Consider the following 25,032-nt stretch of genomic DNA (forward strand, 5'->3'; position numbering starts at 1 on the left):
AATCCTTCTTGATGCTGAGAAACAGGGAGAAACTTCCTACCCTGTAACTTTCCCATTAAAGAGAGCCTGAAGAATGAGTCCAAGAGAAAAAAAAGTGTAAGAAGATTCTCTGTGGACCCCAGTTTAGCCAGATTCCATAGACTGAAGTTAAGAGTGAAAATGATGAAGAAAATAACAGTGAGACTAAAAATAACCAAGAGCATCTATGACATCTTGATTAAGAATTAAGTTTATATTAAAAAATAAAGGTCTCCAATTCTGAAAGTACTTTGTGAGATAACACTGAAGAAAAGCTGACCCTAGTTTGGTTCCACGAATACGTGGTGAAATTCAAAACAAACCATATGACAAGTGGCAATTTAATGTTTGTGATAATTTTAGAGAACTAAGAAAGTACATTTGTCAGGTTAACTTGGAGGATGTTGGGATTAAGCAGTTTTGACCAACAGTGGGACAAAGGTGTAATGGCCACCATAATTGGAAGGCATTTTAAGACTGACAAATGAAGCAGGCAACTCCATAGATTATAACAAAATTTATTATAGGGTAATAAACTGGGAAGATTAAGTCTGAGTCTGAACGGAAAAGACAACTCAGCAGCACAGATTATTCTCTGCTAATAGACCCCTGTCACTGTAGTATAGTATAATTTGGGTACTAATGACTGACAGGACAAAGGGACAAAGAATACAGTAGCCCCAGGCACCATACCGCATCTCCTGGTGGTCTTGTGATAGAAGATTGTTTATAATCAATACTATCACCATTTTGATATTGTTTATAATCAATACTATCACCATTTTGGTATTTCTCTCAGCTGTCATGTCTTTATGACTTATTAACAAAAGTATTTATGGCTACCTTTTAAGGAACACCGATAATCATGAACTAGAAAGCTTTGCTATGCTTCCTAAGGACAGTGAAGTTGGTCAAAGGTTACAGCATGAAACAAATCTGGGACACAGAGATGGAGTTGGTATTGCTTACATCTACATCTATACAAGTTTGTTGCTATAAAAATGGGCAGCTTTTGCCATTTTTTGTTAAGGTTCTTTTTTACAGAACTCGCCAAGGTGTGCTGTCTAGAAACTTAGGTGTTGCAGTCTGTGTCTTTTAGATTCCTCATGAAAAACGTATTTGGTGGCCGAAAAGATTGGGAGACCCTTTATAACTGTATGTTTTTTTCAATTCTAATGTCATTTTCCCCACATTTTTATGTTTCTGTTTTTGAGATTGGTATTCATCTTTCTACATGTGTTTATTGTGATGGTGATTTTTTTTTTCATAAAAATTTTTTTTTCAGTGGTGCCTCTTGATAATCTTTTAGTGTCTAGGAAGTAGGATAAGGCATATTCTCCTCTTGAAGATATACAGCCAATGCACTAGCACCTTTAAAGCTCTAAGAAGTTCTGCAGTAAAGAAACATATCTGACCACCAAGTATGCCTATAAACTGTGAAACTAGTATTCAAAGAAATACATTTTAGACCATACTGTATTTCATGTGATCACAGTTTTCCTTGAAAAATAAAAATAGCTTTTGTTATGATTATGAAATTGTTACATTTGTATTTTTAAAAAAATTCAAAATGCAAATATACTTGAGAAGAGAATGAAAATCAGTTGAAATCCTACAACCCAGACATACGTATTTATTGTTGATAGCATTTAAAAAATGTTTTATTTTTTAAATGTTTTCAAATTTATAGAATAGTTACAAGAATAATACAAATATCTCAGTACCTTTTACCTAGATTTACTACTCTCTATGAAATATTATGTTTGCTGAACCCTTTGAGAATAAATTGCAGATGTGATTCTTTGATTCCAAACACCTTAGCATGTATCTCCTAAGAACAAGGAGAGCCTCTTATATAACCACAGAACAGTTAATCAAATTCAGGAAATTTAGCACTTACTTAATGTTAGTATCTTTTTTTTTAATTAAAGTTTATTCAGGTGACAATTGTTAGTAAAGTTACATAGATTTCAGGTATACAATTCTATATTACATCATCTATAAATCCCATTGTGTGTTCACCACCCAGAGTCAGTTCTTCCATCACCATATATTTGATCCCCTTTACCCTCATCTACCACCCCACTCCCACCTTACCCTCTGGTAACCACTAAACTATTGTCTGTGTCTATGAGTTTTTGTTTCTCATTTGTTTGTCTTGTTCTTTTGTTTTTGGTTCATATCAGTGAAATCATACGGTTCTCTGCTTTTTCTGTATGACTTATTTTGCTTAGCATTATACTCTCAAGATCCATCCATGTTGTCACAAATGGTCCTCTTTCATCTTTTCTTACCGCCGAATAGTATTCCACTGTGTATATATACCACAATTCCTTTATCCATTCATCTATCGAAGTACATTTTGGTTGTTTCCATGTCTTGGCCACCGTAAATAAAGCTGCAATGAACATTGGAGCACACGTTTTATGGATAAATATTGTCAAATTTTTGAGTAGATACCTAAGAGTAGGATTGCTGGGTCATACGGTAATTCTATTTTTAATTTTTTGAGGAACCTCCACACTGCCTTCCATAGCGGCTGTACCAGTCTGCATTCCCACCAACAGTGTATGAGGGTTCCTTTTTCTCCACAGCCTCTCCAACACTTAGATCCTCTTTAAAGGTTTGGTAGAATTCACTAGTGAAGCCGTCTGGTCCCGGACTTTTGTTTTTGGGAAGGTTTTGGATGACTCATTCAATTTCATTACTGGTGATCAGTCTGTTTAGATTTTCCAATTCTTCGTGGTTCAGCCTAGGAAGGCTATATGTTTCTAAGAACTTGTCCATTTCTTCTAGGTTATTGAATTTGGTGGCATATAGTCCTTCATAGTATTCTTGGATGATCATTTGCATTTCTGTGGCATCCGTGATAACTTCCCTATTTTCATTTCTGATTTTGTTTAGTAGTGTCTTTTCTCTCTTTATCTTAGTGAGCCTAGCCAAGGGTTTGTCAATTTTGTTAATCTTTTCAAAAAACCAGCTCTTTGTCACATTAATTTTTTCTATTGCCTTTTTGTTGTCTGTTTCATTTAGTTCTGCTCTGATTTTTATTATTTCCTTTACTCTGCTGACCTTGGGTTTCATTTGTTCTTCTTTTTCTAGTTCTTTAAGGTGTAATGTGAGGTTATTTATTTGGGATTTTTCTTGTTTCTTGAGATAGGCCTGTTATGATATAAATTTCCCTCTTAATAACGGCTTTCGCTGCATCCGAAAAATTTTGATAGGATGTATTTTCATTGTCATTTGTTTCTATGTATCTTTTGAGCTCTCCTCTAATTTCTTCCTTGACCCGGTCATTCTTTAAAAGTATGTTGTTTAATCTCCATGTATTTGTGTTTTTTCCTGCTTTCTTTTTGCAGTTGATATCCAATTTGAAAGCCTTGTGATCAGAGAACATGCTTGGTATGATTTCAGTCTTCTTAAATTTGCTGAGGCTGATTTTATGTTCCAATATATGGTCTATCCTTGAAAATGTTCCATGTACACTAGAAAAGAATGTATAGTTTGATGTTTTCAGATGCAGTGCTCTATATATGTCAATGATGTCCATTTCATCTAATGTGTCATTTAGGGCTGCTATTTCTGTTTGGATGATCTATCCATAGCTGTCAATGATGTATTTAAGTCCCCTAGTATGATTGTGTTTTGGTCAATTTCTCCCTTTAGTTCTGTTAGTAGTTGCTTGGTATATTTTGGTGCTCCCGGATTGGGGGCATAAATATTGATGACTGTTATGTCTTCTTGTTGTATAGTCCCCTTTACCATTATGAAATGTCCATCTTTGTCTCTTGTTGTCTTTTTTCCCTGAAATCTGTTTCATCTGATATCATTATGGCTACACATGATTTTCTCTGGATACCATTTGCTTGGAGTGTCAATTTCCACCCTTTCACTTTGACTCTATGCTTGTCCTTGTAGCTGAGATGTGTCTCTTGGAGACAGCATATGGTTGGGTTTATTTTTTTGATCCAATCTGCTACTCTGTGCCTTTTTATTGGTGAGTTCAATCCATTTACATTTAGGGTGATTATTGATATTTGAGGATTTCCTATCTATCTTTAGTTTTCTGGTAAGATTGTGTCTCCATGGTTTCTTTGCCTTTTTGTTGTTGTCTGTTATTTCTGTGTGGTGGTATTCTATGATGTTTCCCTCTGTTTCTTCTTTTATTACAGTATATATTTCAGTTCTGGATTTTTTTTTGAGCGGTTACCCTTAAGTTTATGTAAAAGAAAGTTTGATATTTAGAGTATTCCATTTTCTTCAACACGCTTTCTTTCTCCATTCCCATATTCCAGTTCAGGCCTTTACTCTCCCCCTTTTTAAGTTTTGGTTGCCAGAAATTGTCCCTGTTGATGGTGGTTGAATAGCCTCCTTTAGTATTTCTTGTAGTGCAGATCGTGTATTAGAAAATTCCCTCAGCTTCTGTATGTCTGGAAACGTCTTTATTCGTCCTTCATATCTAAAGGATCTCTTTGCTGGGTATATTATTCTTGGCTCATAATTTCTCTCTTTCAATAGTTTGAATATTTGGTTCCACTCCCTTCTGACTTGTAGTTTCTGCTGAAAAATCTGATGATAATCTTATGGGCTTTCCTTTGTAGGTTACCATCTTTTCCCTGGCTGCCTTGAAGGTTCTTTCTTCGTCATTAATTTTTGACAGCTTCAATACAATGTGCCTTGGAGGATGCCTGTTGGGGTTGAGGTAATTAGGTGTTCTATTTGCTTCTTGGATTAAAGGATCCAGTTCTTTCCACAGGTTTGGGAAGTTCTCGTCGACTATTTGTCTGAATATCCTCTCTGGTCCCTTCTCTCTTTCTTCTTCTTCTGGTATACCCATTATTCTTATATTGCTCTTTCTGATGGAGTCTGAAAGTTCTTGTAGAGTTCTTGCATTTCTTTTAAATGTCAAGTCTCTTTTTTCTTCCATCCATGTCATTTCCAGGTTTCTACCTTCGATGTCACTGATTCTTTCCTCCATCTGGTCAACTCTACTTCCTAAACTGGCTATTTCATTCTTAATTTCTTCTATTGAGTTCTTAATCTCCAGAAATTCTATTTGGTTCTTTTTTAAAACTTCAATATCTTTGGTAAAATGCTCATGTTGTTCTTTGATTGTGTTTCTGAGCTCATTAAACTGCCTGTCCGTGTTTTCTTGAATCTCGTTGAGATTTATCAGAACTGCAATCTTGAATTCTCTGTCATTTAAGTCACATATTCCCATATCTTTAACTTCATTTTCTGGAGACTTTTCACTTTCTTTCTGAGCTGTCACGTTGCCTTGGTTATTCATGGCAATTACTGATTTATTATTTCTCTTCCTGGACATCTACAGGAGTGGGTTCTGCAACAGGTTGATAGGATGAGGTCTTTCTTTGTTTTCCAGTACTTGTTGGTAGAATGTTCTATTTTCTCTCTGACTGCAGCCCTTTTTTCTCTCTCACACTGTAGTGTTATGTTTTCTGTCCACTATTCCAGCTTCTCACACAATGGGGGAATTCCTTGGAAGGCAGGCTTTTCCTCTGTTAACAGTTTATGTGGGTCATAGGACACCACGTTGCTCTGTGGATGCGGAGAATTTTTGAAATTCCAAAGCTCTTCCTGCACCAGATTCAGAGCCCGTGTGTTTTAGCCATTCTGTTTACTCCTGCAGAGATCCACCCAGATAGGTGGGAACAGGGGCGGGGTGGGTTGTGAGAGGTGGCCCCGAGCAATGGCGGCGAACACCACCACAGCCAATTCTGCTTCCACAGCTCCCTCCCCTTTGCCGGAACTTTCTGGGCTGCAAATCAGTATCTGTGGACCAGAGGTCTCAGAACTGCAAATATTCTGTTCTTTTGATCTGACACTGCTACTGTTCTGCTTCTAGTACTGGGAAGGTGGGGGTGGGGCGCGCTCTGGGAGGGTAGGGAGGAGGCGGCTAGTCTCAGTGCCCTAGGCATCAGTTCTCTGCAGCAGTGAGGACTTATTTAAACCACCATCCTCAGCCCTCTTCCCTCAGTCTTTTCTCCTAGGCCTCTGCCATGAGCACTGGGCTCAGCCGTGTTTTATGCTGTCCCCTCAGCCCTGAGGGCCATAAACTGAGCCCTAGCAGTTCGAGTTCTTCCCTCTCCCGCAGCTGCAGTAGTTCTGGGATTCAGCCACCTCGGAGCACTGAGCTAGGCCTGCATCCTGCAACCACACGGCTCTGTCTCCGCACTTTTCCCTTCCCTCCTCCCCTGCTCGTGCGATTTGCCCACCTTTAGGTGAATTCAGCAGTCAGACTCTTAGTCTTGCCTGTCTGCTGTGCAGGGAGTCCTTTGTGGAGTTATAGTTGTTCGATTTGTTGTAAATTCTAAGGGAGATTTCCAGAGGTTCACCTCACGCTGCCATTTTGATGACGTCTCCTCTAATGGTAGTATCTAATATTCTACATATTCAAACTGTGTCAGTTGTCCCAGTAATGTCCTGTATAGTACTCACCTCTTCCTCCATCCCCTCCCCTCCCCCCTCCCCCCCCGCAATCCAATTCAATTACTTACTTTTAACTCTTTAGTCTGTTAATCTGGAACTGTTCCTCAGCTCTTTGGTTTTCATGACACTTAACATTTTACAGAGATCAGGCTAGTCCCTCAGTTTAGGTTTGTTTGACATTTCCTCACGATTAGATTTAGTTTGCACATTTTTGGTATCACTTCCTTAGAGGTGATATGTCCTATTTCTTGCATCAGATCAAGAGACAAGTGATGTTGTTTCTCCCATTATGATGTTAACGTGGATTGTTTGATTAAGCTGGTATCTTTCAGGTTTCTCTACTGTAGTTATTTCCCCTCCAAATTTAAAAAGCAAATTGTAGGGAGATACTTTTAGACTAGGCAAATTGTGTATCAGACTTTCACCTGATATTTTTATAGCATCCATTGATGATTCTTACCTTGAATCAATGGTTAGTTCGATGTGATTTTTCTAATTTTGTGACTCCTTTTGTTTATTTGCTTGACCCTCCTCATTTATTTAGTGTGGATTCATAGATTTATTTGATGGGTTATATTTCATCATTGTTATTATATTTTACATTTTTAAACTTTTTTCTTTTAAAATAACTCCAAATTTATATGAAAATTACAGAAATGGTATTTACAGCTCCTTATACCCTTCTCTCAGATTACCCAATTATTAACATATTCTGAAACATTTGAGAATAAGTTACAGATATTGCCTGATTATTCCATAATACTTCAATGTATTTTGTAAGGACACTCCGACATAACCACAGTATAACCATCAATCAAGAAGTTAACATTGATCTAATACTACCATCAAAGTCACCAACCCCTTTCACATTTCCTTGGTTTGACCCAGTAATGCCCTTTATGGGCCAACAACACCATCCAGGATCACATGTTGCATTTAGTTATTGTGTCTCCTACAGTCTGGAACAGCCTTTCCTTGTCTTTCATGACCTTGACATTTTCCCAGAATACTGGCCAATCACTTTGTAGACTACCATGTTTCCCCGAAAATAAGACCTAGCTGGACAATCAGCTCTAATGCATCTTTTGGAGCAAAAAGTAATATAAAACCCGGTATTATATGAATTATATTATGTTATATTATATTACATTATATTTATTATATGAAAACGGGTCTTATGTTATAGTAAAATAAGACCGGGTCTTATATTAATTTTTGCTCCAAAAGACGCATTACAGTTGATTGTCCATCTAGGTCTTATTTTTGGGGAAACACGGTATCCCTCATTTTGGGTTTATGTGTTGTCTCCTCTGACTTAAGCCTTTTTGGCAGGAACAGCACAGAGGTGTTGCTGTACTCGTCTCATTGCATCATATCAGACACACATTGTGGTGATTTTCGTACCTTTACTTGTGATGTTACATTTTATCAGCTGGTTAAGTTAGTGTCTGCCAGGTTTTTCCACAGTAAAATTGATCAGTATATGGTACTTAAAACTATTTTGTTGCAGATACTTTGATATTTATGAAAATATGTGTTTCTCACCAATGGATTTAGCATCCATTTATGATTCTTGTCTGAATCGTTATTGTGATAATTGCCAGATAATGATCTTTAAAATTTTTTTTTCATTCTAAATTTATTTGTTGTCAGTATATTGTGGGGTAGAGCTTTCTCCCTTATTTATTATGTATGCATGTATTCTTTTATATATTTAGAAATTTTAAATCAGTAAAGACCTTTGAATTCTGTTTTACTTCTGTTAAATCTATTGTTATTTATTTTGATTACTTAAATTGTTTTGTATTTGGCCAGTGGGAGCACCTTCAAGCAGGCTGTTGTGTCTTTGGGAGATGCCCCATCAGTCCTTGAGTGCTTCCTTGCTTTGTGTTGAAACAGGATCTCTTTCAGGATCATCTTACATTCTTCCTGCATCAGCCCTAGACTCAGACATTTTTTTCAAGAGCCCTGGTTCTTTTTAGTGGAAATGTTATTTAGGAACCAAGACCTGAGTGCTATGCGTGCTTTTTGCTAGAGTCGCTACTTCTGGACCCATTCCAGTGCATAGAGCTAGAAATACATCTGTCTATATACATACGTATGTGTACGAGTACACACATCTGTATCAGTTTTGATATTTATATATATTAAAACTTTTGAGTTTACACTGATTCTACCAATTCCAACCCAACACTACGGTGTTTATCCTATCCTTCCCACTTTCCACATTTGTAATTTTATGAGAAACTTAGCTTCTATTCGGGCAGTTCTGGCCAGTAGAGCAACTTGGGACACGTTCCTCTCCAGGTGCCCCAACCCACAGCTCTACTTCATACATGGAAACACATGTTCTCCAATCCCCCACAGATGACTGTGACACCTGAAAGCTCAGTTCCAAATAAGGAAAAATGGGAAAGAAAAAAGGCCATGCAGAAAACTTGGCTCTGTTAATTTAAACCCCTCCCCTCCATATATTCCAGGAATTACTGTTCTGTATTACCAGTCTATGAGACTTTTCTAGGATGAGGAAATTGTAAAAGCTTAGAAAAGAACGTTTCAAAGACAGTAGATAAGTGGATCAGATCTTACTAAGAGGTCAAACAAAGGATTGAAAAGAATATTGAATTGGCATCATGGATATATTCTGCAGGTCTTTATTTGCAGCTCTATATTTGCAAGTCTTTCTGTAATACAACAACTAAAAGAATTATGGAGTATGATTTAGGGATCATTTAGTTACAAGGAATAGAAAGCCATTCAATCAGTTTAAGCAAAAAGTGGAATTTATGGAGGGTACAAGGTATAATCAAACAATACGCTGAGGGAGGCCAGTTGGCTCAGTTGGTTAGAGCGCAGTGCTCATAACACCAAGGTCGCCAGTTCGATTCCCACATGGGCCAGTGAGCTGTGCCCTCCACAACTAGATTGAAAACAACAACTTGACTTGGAGCTGATGGGTCCTGGAAAAACACATTGTTCCCCAATATTCCCCAATTAAAAAAAAGTACAGTGAATGTTTAAGTAAAAAAATTATTGCAGTAAAAGACACATTACCATTAATCCCCCTCTAAATACTCCCTCTTGCTTTGAACATACTTATCTCATCATTCTTGCCACTTTCTGAAGCAGTTCTGGAAGTCTTCTTTTTGTGAGTGTCTTTAGTTGCTCTGTTGTGGCTGCCTCGATGTCCTGAATCATTTTCACTTTGGGGAAGAGCCAGAAGTCACATGGTACCAGATCTGGTGAATAAGGTGGGTGAGGACACACTGTAATGTTTTTATTTGGCAGAAATTGCCATGTACCAGAAGCAATGTGTGACATGGAGCGCTGTCATGATGGAGGATAACTTATGGCACACTTTAAAACACACCTTCTCTCAACTGTAGCTCACACCTGTCTGACTGCAGCTGTCTGACTGAACATGCTGAAACTTGTCACACACTGTTACTAAAATTTGACACGCCACTTCCCATATTGAAGATCCCTGCCTTTCTGCTGGATTGCACTCAGCAGCAGCATTCATCATATTTTGTGATCACAACAGAAAGGCTCCATGTTATACATTGCTTCTGGTACGGCAACTTCTGTCAAATAAAAACATTACGGTGTGTCATCATCCGCCTTATTCACCGGATCTGGCACCATGCTACTTTTGGCTGTTCCCCAAAGTCAAAATGACCATGAAAGGTAAATGTTTTGAATCGATTCAGGACATTGAGGCAGTCACAACAGAACAACTAAAGACATGCACGAAAGAAGACTTCCAGAACTGCTTCAGAAAGTGGTGAGAACGATGGAATAAGTGTGTTTGAAGAGAGGGGGAGTATTTTGAAGGGGATTATGGCAATGTGTCGTTTACTGGAATAAATTTTTTAAATTTAAACGTTCACTATATTTTGTGATCACACCTCATAAACGAGGATAGCTTACTAGTATATAAACTCCATGAGGGCAAAGATTTTTTTAAAAATTTCATTGACATACATAATTCACATACCATAAGATTCACCTGAGAGCAGTACTGGATATGTAGTAGCACTAAGTATTTGATGAATAAATGAATGAGGAATTAAAAGGCAAGACATATAATGAGCACCAGTCACCAACTGTATTAATTTCCTAGGGCTGCCGTGCAAATAACTACAAACTAAATGTCTTAAAACCACATAAATTTATTCTCATAGATCAAGAGGGTAGAAGTCCGAAATCAAGGCATCAAAAGGGCTACATATACTCCCTCCAAAGGCTGTAAGGGAGAATCCTTTGCCTCTTACAGCTTGTGATGGCTCCTGTTGTTCCTTGGCTCGTGGCAGCATATTTCCAATTTCTGCCTCTCTCTTTATACTTTGCTGCTGTTTGTCAGTGTTCATTCTTCTCTATGAGGACACTGGTTACTAGATTTGGAATCCATCCTAATCCAGTATAATCTCATCTTAATCCTTAACAAATTACATTTGCAAAGAGACTGTTTCCAAATAAGGTCACATGCTGAGGTTCCAGGTGGACATGAATTTTGGGGGTTACTATTCAACTAACTACACCAAGATTATTCTCACTGCCTTTTGTGGCCTCGTGATTTCTTACTTTTGCTTCTTTCTGCTATTATTTGCACAATTTTCTCTACTGACACATTTTTAAGGTCTGTAGTTTTCTTACAGTGTCTTTGGCTCTGGTATCAGGGTAATCCTGGCCTCAAAGAATGATTTAGAAAGTGTTCCTTCTTCTCAGTAGTTTGGGAAAAGTTAAAGAAGAATTGATTTTCGTTCTTTAGATGTTTGGTAGAATTCACTAATGAAACCATCACGTCTCTTTTCTATTTTGGGAAATTTTGATTACTGATTCAACTTCCTTACTTTACTAGGTATAGGTCTATTCAGATTTTCTCTTTCTTGGTGACTTAGTAGGCTATAGGAGTTTGTGTTTATGGGAATTTGTCCATTTCATCTAGGTTATCCAGTTTGTTGTGTACAATTGTTCATAGCACTGTTTTATAATTCTTTTCTTTCTGTAGAACCAGTAAAAATGTTCCCACTTTTATTAATGATTTTAGTAATTTGAGTCTTTTCTCTTTTTTCTTACTCCATGTAGTTAAGTTTGTCAATTTTGTTGCTCTTTTTGAAGAACAAACTTTCGGTTTCTTTGTTTTTTCTCAATTGTTTCTCTATTCTCCGTTTAATATAGCTCTGTCCTAATCTTTATTATTTCCTTCCTTCTACTAGCTTTGGCTTTAGTTTCTTCTTCTTTTTCTACTTCCTTAAGTTGTAATTTTAAGTTGTTGATTTGATATCTTTCTTGTTTTTTAACTTAAGCATTTATAGCTATAAATTTCCCCCTTAGATTACTTTTACTGAATCCCATATGTTTCGGTATGTTTCGGTTATGTTTTCATTTTCATCCATCTCTAAATGTTTTCTAATTTCCCTTGAGATTTATTCTTTGATCCGTTGATTGTTTAAAAGTGTGTTGTTTAGGGGTTAATATTCAAAATATACAAAGAATCCATACAACTCAATAGCAAAAAACAAATAATCCAATTAAAAAAATGAGCAGAGAAACTGAATAGACATTTTTCTTGAAGACATACAAATGGACAACAGGTGCATGAGAACGTCCTCAATTTAACTAATCATTAGGGAAATGCAAATCAGAACCACAATGAGATATGTCACCTCAAACCTACCTGAATGGCTATTATCAAAAAGACAAGAAATAACAAGTGTTGGTGAGGATGTGGGAAAAAGGGAACCCTTGTATGCTATTGGTGGGAATGTAAATTAGTGCAGCCATTATGGAAAACAGTATATAGGTTCCTCAAAAAGTTGAAAATAGAACTACCATATGATCTAGCAGTTCTATTTCTGGGTACATATTTGAAGGAAATAAAATTACTATTTCAAAGAGATATCTGCATCCCCAGGTTCATTGCAGCATTATTTATAATAACCAAGACATGGAAACCACCTAATTGTCCATCAATGGATGAATCAATAAAGAAAATGTGATACATACATACACACACACACACACACACACACATACACACACACACAAACACACAACAGAATATTCAGCCATAAAAAGGATGTCCTGCCATTTGTAACAACATGGATGTATCTTGAGGGCATCATGCTAAGTGAAATATGTCAGACAAGGAAAGACAGGTATTACATGATTTCACTTATACGTGGAATCTAAGAAAAAAAAAAAGCCAAACTTATAGTTATGGAAAACAGATTGGTGGTTGCCAGAGGCAGGAGGGTGGGAGAGTGGGTGAAATGGGAGAAGGTGGTCAAAATGTACAAACTTCCAATTATAAGATAAATAAGTCCTAGAGATGTAATGTACAGCATGTTGACTCAGTTAACAATGCTGTAGTATACATTTGAAAGTTGTTAAGAGAGTAACGCATGGAAGTTCTCATCATAAGGAAAAGAATTTTGTAACTATGGTGATGGATGTTAAACTTACTGATTTTGTAATATATACATACATCAAAGCATTATGTTGTACACCTAAAAACTAATGCAATGTTATGTGTCACTTATATTTCAAGAAAAAAAGAATAGAAAAACACAATGAGATACCACTTCACATCTAGTAGGATGTCTGTAATCAAAAAGACAGATAACAGGTGTTGACAAGAATATGGAGAAATTTGAACCTTCATACACTGATTGTGGGAATATAAAATGATTTGGAAAACATTCTGGTAGGTCCTCAAACTGTGAAACATAAAGTTACCATATGACCTAGAAAGTCTACTCATATACTGAAATTGAAATCATGTCTACACAAAAACGTACACAAATGTCCACCTCAGCAATATTCATAATAGCAAAAAAATATAAGTAACCCAAATATCCCTCAACTGATTAATGGTTAAGCAAATGGTGGTATATCCGTACAATACAATGTTATTAGGCTGTAAAAAATAATGAAGTACTCATACAATGTGGGTGAACCTTGAAAACATCATGCTAAGGGAACAAAGCCAGTAACAATGTGTGATTCCATTTATATGAAATGACCAGAGTAGGGAAATGTGTAGAGACAGAGGCTACAGGTCTGGGAGTTATGGGGGCAATGGGTAGTGACTGCTATAAGGGGCACAAGGTATATTTTGAAGGTGATGAAAATGCTCAAATTGTGGTGATGGTTTCACAACTGTGATATACTAAAAAAGTAAAAATTGTACACTTTAAATAAGTGAACTGGATTATACGTTAGTTATATCTCAATGAAACTTATATAGAAAACAAAACAAATAAAAAATAAAAGTGTTTAGAGGCAGCTGCTGGGGCGTCTTTCTTTCCAAGCAAGATGGCGGGGGTGGTGGGTAGTGCAAGGCTGGTGTGACTCTTGGACAACCGCATCTTTCTTGCCAGGGTCTCGCCACCTTGGATGTTACCAAAGTGATGCTACTTTGACACGAAGTTACCAGCAGACAAGCCACAATTAATGTAGGTATAATTGGTCATGTAGCTCATGGGAAATCCACAGTTGTAAAAGCTGTTTTCTGGAGTTCACACTGTCAGGTTAAAAAATGAAGTAGAAACATTACAGTCAAGCTTGGATAATGCTAATGCTAAGATAAACTTGATGACCCAGGTTGTCCTTGGCCAGAATGTTATAGATCCTTTGGAAGTAGTACACCTGATGCGTTTCCTACAGACACTCCGGAAACTAAAGGGAACTTAAGATTAGTCAGACATATTTCCTTTGCTGACTGTCTTGGCCGTGATATTTTGATGGCTACTACCTATGCTGAACAGTGCAGCAGTTATGGATACAGCTCTTCTGTTGATAACTAGTAATGAGTCTTTTCCTCAGCTTCAGACTTCTGAACATCTGGCTGCTATAGAAATCATGAAACTGAAGCATATTTTGATTCTACAAAATAAAATTGATTTGGTAAAAGAAAGCCAGGCTAAAGAACAGTATGAACAGATCTTTGCATTTGTACAAGGTACAGTAGCAGAAGGAACTCCTGTTATTCCAATTTCTGCTCAGCTGAAATACAATATTGATGTTGTCTGTGAGTACTTAGTAAAGAAAATTCCAGTACCCCCAAGAGACTACTTCAGAACCCCAACTTATTGTTATTAGGTCATTTGACGTCAACAAACCTGGCTGTGAAGTTGATGACCTTAAGGGGGAGTGTAGCTGGTAGTATTCTAAAAGGAGTCTTAAAGGTGGGTGAGGAGATAGAAGTCAGACCTGGTATTATTTCCAAAGATAGTGAAGGAAAACTCATGTGTAAACCAATCTTTTCCAAAATTGTATCACTGTTTGTAGAACATAATAATCTTCAGTATGCTGCTCCAGGAGGTCTTATTGGAGTTGGAACAAAAATTGACCCCACTTTGTGCTGGGCTGACAGAATGGTGGGGCATGTACTTGGTGCAGTTGGAGCTTTACCCGAGATCTTCACAGAATTGGAAATCGCCTATTTCCTGCTTAGACAGCTACTAGGTGTATGCACTGAAGGAGACAAAGCAGCAAAGGTGCAAAAGTTGTCTAAGAATGAAGTGCTCATGGTGAACATACATAGGATCCCTTTCAACAGGAAGAAGAATTAGTGCAGTCAAGGCTGATTTGGGCAAAATCATTTTGATTAATCCTGTGCAGGATTAGCCCTTAGCTAAAGAGTTGAGAAACACTGGAATTTAATTGGTTGGGGTCAAATAAGAAGAGGTGTGACGATCAAGCCAACAGTAAATGATGACTGAAAAATTCCACTTAAATAATGCATTTGGATAAAGTCAGATTTTTCTCTTAAAAACCTAGGGGTATATTTTCAAAGCAATACTAGAGAATAAATTTCACTACTCGTTACTTTAGTATTAATAGTAGCTATTATTCTCATTTTTTGATGATGAAAATTTAACCTCTAGTACTAAAATGGAGTCTACAATAAATTGAAAAATTGGCATAATGTTGGATTGAATCTACATTTTACCAGAAATTAACCATTCCCAAATAATGTCTAATTTATATATCAATGCAGGTTTGAAATGAAACTATTTGCTACAACCAGCCTTTGCCATAGCACACGCTGAACCTACTTAAAATAAAGTTTTTCTTATTTTCATGGTTCATTTTTCAGTAGCTCTTTCATGATTCATTTTTCACCAGCCTTTGCCATAGCACACACTGAACCTACTTGAAATAAAGTTTTTCTTATTTTCATGATTCATTTTTCAGTAGGTCTAGGCTTGAAAGGATTGTTAAACCAGTGAAAAGTTGAAAACATGAATTCTTGAAGACCAGCTTCCCTTTGCCTATTTTATGTTGCTTTATCTTGGCAATTTTGAGTAAAAAGAAATTAATGGGTTGAAATAAAAGAAGTGTTTAATTTTAGGTCCAACAATATTGTGAATTTTCAGTTTTACTTTTGTATTGGTTTCTAACTATCCTGTGTGGTCCGAGAAGATTCTTTGTATGATACCTATCTTTTAAAATCTGTTGAGACTTAATTTATGGCCTAACTTATGGTCTGTCCTGGAAAATGTCCCATGTGGACTTGAGAAGAATGTGTATGCTGTTATTGGGTAGAGTGCTCTGTATGTGTTTGTTATATCTAGTTAGTTTAATGTATTCTTTAAGTTCTCTATTTCCTTATCTTGTCTCTGGTGGTTCTATCCATTAATTGAGAGCAGGGTACTGAAGTCGCTAGTGATTATTGTAGAGCTGTCTACTTCTCCCTTCAATTGTTTTAGGTTTTGCTTCATATATTTTGATGGTCTGTCATTATGTGCATAAATGTTTATAATTAATATGTCTTCTTGCTGTATTGAACTGTTATTGATATATAATGTCCTCCTTTATCTCTTAACCTTTTTTTATTTAAAGTCTATTTTGTCTGATGTTAGCATAATCACCCTTACTCTCTTGGTTTTTATTTGCATGGAATATGTTTTTCCATCCATTCACTTTCAACTTGTTTGTGTCTTTCGATCTCAAATGTGTGTCTTGTTCACAGCATATAGTTGAATCTTGTATTTTTATCCATTTTGTCAACTAAAATGTCCAGCAAAAAAAGAATATTTGGTAAGTTAGAATTCCAGCCATTTATGTGCAGAAAGGTATCTTCTGAAACAATACAGCATATTTTCATAAAAATAGAAGTGTATTCACTGAAATGTTTTTTTTCCTGGATTGTGCCATTACACGTGCTTTTCTTTTTGTTTTGCTTTTTGCCCTAATTGTAATAAGGAATAAAACCCACTACAGTGTGCGTGTGTGTTCATGCGTGTGAGAGACAGAGACAGAGACAGAGATACGAGGAAAACATGGCCTATATCTTACAGCTCTTCTGTGTGGATCTTTTCTAGATCCCCATAGTGCAAAGTAACCTTGTCCTCCTCTTCCATATTCTGACAGTTTTCATAATATTTTTGTAGTGCTTAAATTTTTATTTGTATGGTATATCATGTTTTACCTACTAGATTGTAGGTTCACTGAGGACATAGTCCATATCTTAATCTTTGTATCTTTCATGCATTTAGGATAGTTATGATATTTTTTAAAAATTCCACTCCTACTTTTGTTTTTCTTCTTTAACACATAAGAAAGACATTTTCTTGGGCTGTTACATTGGGCTAGGGCTGTTGTCCAAAGACCATGTGTATATTGGGGAAAAAGAGAGGTTTATGTGGTTAAAATATAAACAAACGTAGCTAAAAGTAGCATATCTTAGGAAAACACAAAATAAAGATGAGTAATTCATATTAATAATTGTGAGATTATGATTTTGGGCTCAAATAGTGGGTAGTGTCATGAATAGTTAAGGTTTAATGTGGCATTGCTTCACTGTGTATATGTTTGGGTTGCAGAGTTGAGAAGGAACTCTTCAAAAGCCTCACTTACTCAAACAGGGCCAAGAACTAGTCAGTAAACCAAAAGGCATTTGAACTGCAGAGTCTATTCTAAAGTTCTAGTACCTTACCAGAGTGGATTCTAGCTTTTTTATTCTTAGCCAAATGTATGTGTGTGTATATATGAGAACTACAAAAGGCTATATGTATTCAAAAAGCTATATAAGACCCTTTGGTGTCGAGAAAATAGCCAAGGTTTTACTATATTAAGAGCAATTCTAAAATTAACATACAAAATATTTTATTCTGTTTCTGTGGTCACCATTAACTTATCTTTACTATTTACAAATTTTATAAAGTAGCTTTACTTTATAAAATATAAGGGAGTAAGGCTGACATACATTATTAGCCAACTACCGTGTTTCCCTGAAAATAAGACCTAACTGGAAAATAAGCCCTAGGATGATTTTTCAGGATGACATCCCCTGAAAATAAGCCCTAATGCGTCTTTTGGAGCAAAAATTAATATAAGACCCAGTCTTATTTTCGGGGAAACACGTTATGTAAAGTCAAGCTTTTATTATATGTAGTAATGCTTTTAGGAACATAATTGAACCTATTGCAATTTGGACTCTTAATAGGTGGAAAATTGTGTTTTATAATTGTTATTTTTAGTAATTACATATTCCCAAAGCTATGATTAGCTGAAATAATACCATGGTGTTTAGGACTTATTTAATTACCCCAGAGGTTGTTAGTACAAATCCTGAAATAGGAAACACAGTGATGATGCAATTAAGAAATTGAAAAAAAGAGAAACTGAAAGTATACATAAAATTAGTATTGGCAGTGACCATGGAAAGAACATTTTATAACGTGGCTATACTGTTATATTTTGCAGAGGTAGCAGATAGGTTTTATGTTGTAAATGCTGCTTCGCGTACCTTGTTGAAAAGGTCTCTAAGAGTGGCATAGAGTGTGGTAAATGTTCTGGTCTTGGCCCAGGATCTGGGAGTGGCAGCCCACATGCCAGATATTTATCATTGCTGCATAATATTGCTAATTAAAGACATTAAAATGCTATTATAGGGGGCCAGCCAGGTGGCTCAGTTGGTTGCCGGTTTGACTCCTGGACTCCCACAAGGGATGGTGGACTCTGCCCCCTGCAACGAAGATTGAACATGGCACTTAGAGCTGAGCTGCCACTGAGCTCCCCGATGGCTCAGTTGATTTGGAGCATGTCCTTTTAACCACAAGGTTGAGGGTTTGACTCCCTCAAGGGATGGTGGCCCTCTACCACTAACAACGGCAACTGGACTTGGAGCTGAGCTGCGACCTCCACAACTAAGATTGAAAGGACAACAACTTAACTTGGAAAAAGTCCTGGAAGTACACACTGTTCCCCAATAAAGTCCTGTTCCGCTTCCCCAATAAAATCTTTAAAAAAAAAAGATTAAAAAAAATGCAACTATACTATTTGAAAGCTAACAATTCACATAGTTTGGAATATTATTCCTAATTCTACTAAAAATAGTAGATAGAAAACCTAGAGGTCATTAACACCAAAAAATAAATATATTGAACAATATCACAGTGAAGTCAATAGCCCATAATAAATGGAAGTTAAAATAGAAAAGACAATGAAAAACTGATCAAACTTGATGTTTGACATAGATAGGTCTATAATACATTCCTGAGTTAATACAGCACATGCCTTTATACTTAGCAGATGGCAGGTGATTACATCGGCAAAATCTATAACCCTGCCTTAAAATTATTTCCCAAATCCTTTCAGACTTATCTCAGGGCAGCTAACTCATTTCACTTAAATGTATCCATCTTGTACCCTTTACCCTAAATCAGTAGACTCTGCGTCAGCAATGAGTAGCATGTAGCCCAGGGGCCATACTCAGTGGCCTACATTTAATTTCAGGAATCCCTTCATCTTAAGTGGGAAACAGGCTCAGAGAAAGCCACACTCAGCCAACTCTAGTGACTTCTAGTGGAATACTTCAGTAGTGGTTGAGTGTGGCAAGCAGAGATTTCTTCAGTTGGTTTGCAATTGTTAATACAGTTCTTAACTCATATTCTCTTAGTCTAGGAACCTTGTTGAGGTGGAATTTTAACAATTATTTTGAAAATTGTATTGGGGTATAATACAGTATTCAAATCTTAAGTGTTCAGCTGCATAAATTTTTACAGTCCCATGTCACCATTGAGCTGATGAAGATATAGAACACTCCTAGCACCTCAGAAGTATTCCTCCCCTTTCTAGTCAGTACTCTCCCATCTACAGAGGTAACCATAATTCTGACTTCTGTTACTATCGGGTAGTTTGGTCTGTGCACATCTATCATACAAATGAAATCACATGTGTCTTCTGTGTCCACCTTCTTTTCATTATGTTTGTAAGGTTTATCCACTTGAACATAATTTTTTTTTTATTACACATTTGTATAACTCAAATATGTGTGTGTGCTTTTGGTGCAAAGAAATCACAGATTGCTGTCATTAAGCTTCCTCAATTGTTAATCTTTTTAACTCTTTGAAATCAACCTCAAGCATGATCTTCCATCACTAAATACTCCACTGTGTATTTCCCATTCATAGGGACACTTACATAACTTCTATATCATAAAACACTCAAACTAGGAAATCAGCATTGATCTAACACTACCAACTAGAACACAGAATCCATTCAAGTTTTGCCTACTCTCCCAACTATGTCTGTTTCCTTCCTGGTCCAAGATCTTTTCCAGAAATGTGTTGCTTTTAAGCTGTCAGTCTTCCGTGTGAAAGTGTATCAGTGTATCTTTCATTTTTCGAAGAGTACAACCTTACTTTCAGTACATTCTGTAGAATGACACTGAACTTGGGTCTGATGTTCCCTCATGGTTGGGCTCATGTCATATATTCCTTTTTTCTTTTTGGTAACAGTTTGATTAAGATATAATTTATATACCACACAATTCACCCCTTTGAATTATGCAATTCAGTGATCATTTAGTATATTCACAAAGCTGTGCAACCATTTTTATCACTCCAAAAAAAATAAAATCTCTGTACTCTTTATCATCCCCATGAACCAGTCCTAGATAACCACTAATCTACTTTCTAGCTCTAGATTTAACTATCCTGTGATATTTCATATAAATGGAATCATACAATAAGTGGTCGTCTGTAACTGGCTTCTTGTATTTAACATGTTTTTAAGGTTCATCCATTTTATAGCATATATGAATATTTCATTGCTCTTCATTGTTTTTTTCTGTTGTTTTTTTTAAAGTTTATTGGGGTGACAATTGTTAGTAAACTTACATAGATTTCAGGTGTACAATTCTGTATTACATCATCTATAAATCCCATTGTGTGTTCACCCAGGAGAGTCAGTTCTCTTTCCATCACCATATATTTAATCTCCCTTACCGTCATCTACCACCCCCCTCCCCCTGACCCTCTGGTAACCACTAAGCTATTGTCTGTGTCTATGAGTATTTCTTTCTCATTTGTTTGTCTTGTTCTTTTGTTGTTTTTGGTTTATATACCACATATCAGTGAAATATGGTTCTCTGCTTTTTCTCTCTGACTTATTTCGCTTAGCATTATAATCTCAAGATCCATCCATGTTGTCACAAATGGTCCTATTTCATCTTTTCTTACTGCTGAATAGTATTCCATTGTGTATACATACCACAATTTCTTTATCCATTCATCTATCGAAGGACATTTTGGTTTCCATGTCTTGGCCACCGTAAATAAAGCTGCAATGAACATTGGAGCACACGTCTTTATGGAGAAATGTTTTCAGATTTTTTGGGTGGATACCCAGGAGAGGGATTGCTGGGTCATACGGTAATTGTATTCGTAATTTTTTGAGGAACCTCCACACTGCCTTCCACAGCAGCTGCACCAGTCTGCATTCCCACCAACAGTGTATGAGGGTTCCTTTTTCTCCACAGCCTCTCCAACACTTGCTACTATTTGTCTTCTTGATGATAGCCATTCTGACTGGGGTGAGGTGATATCTCATTGTGGTTTTTATTTGCATTTTTCTGATGATTAGTGATGTTAAGCTTTTTTTCATATGTTTATTTGCCATTTGTATGTGCTCTTTGGAGAAATGTCTCTTCAGGTCCTCTGCCCATTTTTCAATTGGGTTGTTTGTTTTTTTGCTGTTGAGTTGCATGAGTTCCTTGTATATTTTGGATATTAGCCCCTTATCGGAGGCACTGTTTGCAAAAATCTTCTCCCATTCAGTTGGTTGCCTCTGTATTTTGCCGATGGTTTCCTTTGCTGTCCAGAATCTTTTAAGTTTCATATGGTCCCATTCATTTATTTTAGCTTTTACTTCCCTTGCCTTTGGAGTCAAATTCATAAAATGCTCTTTGAACCCAAGGTCCATAAGTTTAGTACCTGTGTTTTCTTCTATGCAGTTTATTGTGTCAGGTCTTATGCTTAAGTCTTTGATCCATTTTGAATTAATTTTGGTACATGGTGACGGATAGCAGTCCGGTTTCATTTTTTTGCACGTGGCTATCCAATTCTGCCAGCACCATTTATTGAAGAGGCTGTCTTTCCTCCATTGTATGTTTTTAGCATCTTTGTCAAAAATTATCTGTCCATATTTATGTGGTTTTATTTCTGAGTTCTCAGTTCTATTCCATTGGTCTACGTGACTGTTTTTCTGCCAGTTACCATGCTGTTTTGATTATTGTTGCCCTAGAGTACAAGCTAACGTCAGGGAGTGTGATACCTCCAGTGTTGTTCTTTTTTCTTAAGATTGCTTTGGCTATTCGAGGTCTTTTGTGGTTCCAAACAAATCTGAGGATTTTTGGTTCTATTTCTTTAAAAAATGCCATTGGGGATTTTGATGAGGATTGTATTAAATCTGTATATTGCTTTGGGTAACATAGCCATTTTAACTATGTTGATTCTTCCAATCCATGAGCATGGAATGTCTTTACATTTCTTTGTGTCTTCTTCAGTTTCTTTTAAAAATGTCTTGTAGTTTTCAGCATATAGGTCTTTCACATCCTTGGTTAAGTTTATTCCTAGGTATTTTATTCTTTTGCTGCAATTGCAAAAGGAATTGTTTTTTAAATTTTTTTTTTCTGAGATTTCATTGTTAGTATATAGGAATGCAGTGGACTTTTGTACGTTGATTTTGCAGCCCAGCAACCTTACTGTATTCGTTGATTGTTTCTAATAGCTTTTTGGTGGAGTCCTAGGGTTTTCTATGTATAGCATCATGTCATCTGCAAAGAGTAACAATTTAACTTCTTCATTCCCAATTTGGATGCCTTTTATTTCTTTCTGATTGCCTGATTGCTCTGGTGAGGACTTCCAACACTGTGTTGAAAAGCAGAGGTGATAGGGGACAGCCCTGTTGTGTTCCTGAACATAGAGCAAAGGGCTTCAGTTTTTCACCGTTAATTATGAGATTAGCTGAGGGTTTGTCATATATGGACTTTATTATGTTAAGGTAGTTTTCTCCTATACCTATTTTATTAAGTGTTTTAATCATAAATGGATGTTGTATCTTGTCAAATGCTTTTTCTGCATCAATTGATATAATCATACGATTTTTGTCCTTTATTTTGTTTATGTGATGTATCACATTGATGGATTTGCAGATGTTGAACCATCCTTGTGCCCCTGGGATGAACCCCACTTGGTTGTCATAAATCTTTTTAATGCATTGTTGCATTCGATTTGCTAGAATTTTGTTTAGGATTTTTGCATCTGTATTCATCAGAGATATTGACTGTAGTTTTCTTTTTTGTGTTGTCCTTACCAGGTTTTGGTATTAGGGTAATGTTGGCCTCATAAAATGAGGGAGTACTGTCTCTTCAATTTTTTGGAAGAGTTTGAGCAGGATTGGTATTAGATCCTCTTTGAAGGTTTGGTAGAATTCACTAGTGAAGCCATCTGGTCTCGGACTTTTTCTTTTGGGAGAGTTTTGGATGACTGATTCAATTTCGTTACTGGTGATCAGTATGTTTAGATTTTCCAATTCTTCATGGTTCAGCCTAGGAAGGCTATATGTTTCTAAGAACTTGTCCATTTCTTCTAGGTTATTTAATTGGGTGGCATATAGTCCTTCATAACATTCCTGGATGATCCTTTTTATTTCTGTGGCATTTGTTATAACTTCCCTTTTCATTTCTAATTTTGTTAATTAGTGTCTTCTCTCTTTTTATCTTAGTGAGCCTAGCCAAGGGTTTGTAAATTTTGTTAATCTTTTCAAAGAACCAGCTCTTTGTCACATTAATTTTTTCTCTTGTCTTTTTGTTCTCTATTTCATTAAGTTCTGCTCTGAATTTTATTATTTCCTTTCTTCTGCTGACCTTGAGTTTCATTTGTTCTTCTTTTTCAAGTTCTTTAAGGTGTAACATGAGGTTATTTATTTGGGATTTTTCTTGTTTCTTGAGATAGGCCTGTAATGATATAAATTTTCCTCTTAATACTGCTTTCACTGCATCCCAATAATTTTGGTATGATGTATTCTCATTTTCATTTGTTTCTATGTATCTTTTGATCTCTCCTCTAATTTCTTCTTTGACTAGGTCGTTCTTTAAAAGTGTGTTGTTTAATCTGCATGTATTTGTGGTTTTTCCTGTTTTCTTTTTATAGTTGATATCCAATTTGAAGGCCTTGTGATCAGAGAATATGCTTGGTATGATTTCAAACTTCTTAAATTTGCTGAGGCTAGTTTTATGTCCCAATATATGGTCTATCCTTGAGACTGTTCCATATACACTAGAAAAAGATGTATAGTCTGATGTTTTAGGATGAAGTGCTCTATAAACGTCAATTATGTCCATTTCATCTAATGTGTCATTTAGGGCTGCTATTTCGTTATTTTCTATTTGGATGATCTATCCATAGCTGTCAATGATGTATTTAGGTCCCCTCGAATAATGGTGTTTTGGTCCATTTCTCCCTTTAGTTCTGTTAGTAGTTGCTTGGTATATTTCTGTGCTTCCTAATTGGGAGCATAAATATTGATGACTGTTATGTCTTGTTGTATAGTCCCTTTAGCATTATGAAATGTCCATCTTTGTCTCTTGTTACCTTTTTCAACCTGAAATCTGTTTCATCTGATATCAGTATAGCTACACCTGATTTCCTCTGGATACCATTTGGTTGGAGTGTCAATTTCCACCCTTTCACGTTGAGTCTATGCTTATCCTTGTAGCTGAGATGCGTCTCTTGGAGACAGCAAATGGTTGGGTTTAGTTTTTTGATCCAATCTGCTACTCTGTGCCTTTTTATTGGTGAGTTCAGTCCATTTACATTTAAGGTGATTATTGATATGTGAGGATTTCCTATAATTTTATCTTTAGTTTTCTGGTAAGACTGTATCTCCATTACTTCTTTGCCTTTTTGTTGTTGTCTGGTATTTCTGTGTGGTGGTATTCTATGATTTTTCCATCTGTTTCTTCTTTTATTACAGTATATATTTCAGTTCTGGATTTTTTTTTTTTGAGTGGTTACCCTTAAGTTTATGTAAAAGAAAGTTTGATATATAGAGTATTCCATTTTCTTCAGCATACCTACTTTCTCTATTCCCATGTTCTGGTTCAGGCCTTTACTCTCCCCCTTTTTATGTTTTGGTTGCCCCAAATTGTCCCTGTTGATGGTGGACGAACAGCCTCCTTTAGTATTTCTTGTAGTGCAGATCGTGTATTAGAAAATTCCCTCAGCTTCTGTATGTCTGGAAAGGTCTTTATTCCTCCTTCGAATC

General features: G+C 36.3%; 1 protein-coding gene across 1 annotated transcript in view; it reads left to right on the forward strand.

Annotated features, from left to right (window-relative positions):
* LYPLA1 (lysophospholipase 1) overlaps window positions 1–25,032 on the forward strand; it is a 60,944-nt gene that overhangs the window by 2,025 nt on the left and 33,887 nt on the right. The gene's annotated exons all lie outside the window — the stretch shown is intronic.

This window comes from Rhinolophus ferrumequinum, chromosome 14, assembly GCF_004115265.2.
Source record: "Rhinolophus ferrumequinum isolate MPI-CBG mRhiFer1 chromosome 14, mRhiFer1_v1.p, whole genome shotgun sequence".
In the NCBI taxonomy this organism is placed as follows: domain Eukaryota; kingdom Metazoa; phylum Chordata; class Mammalia; order Chiroptera; family Rhinolophidae; genus Rhinolophus; species Rhinolophus ferrumequinum.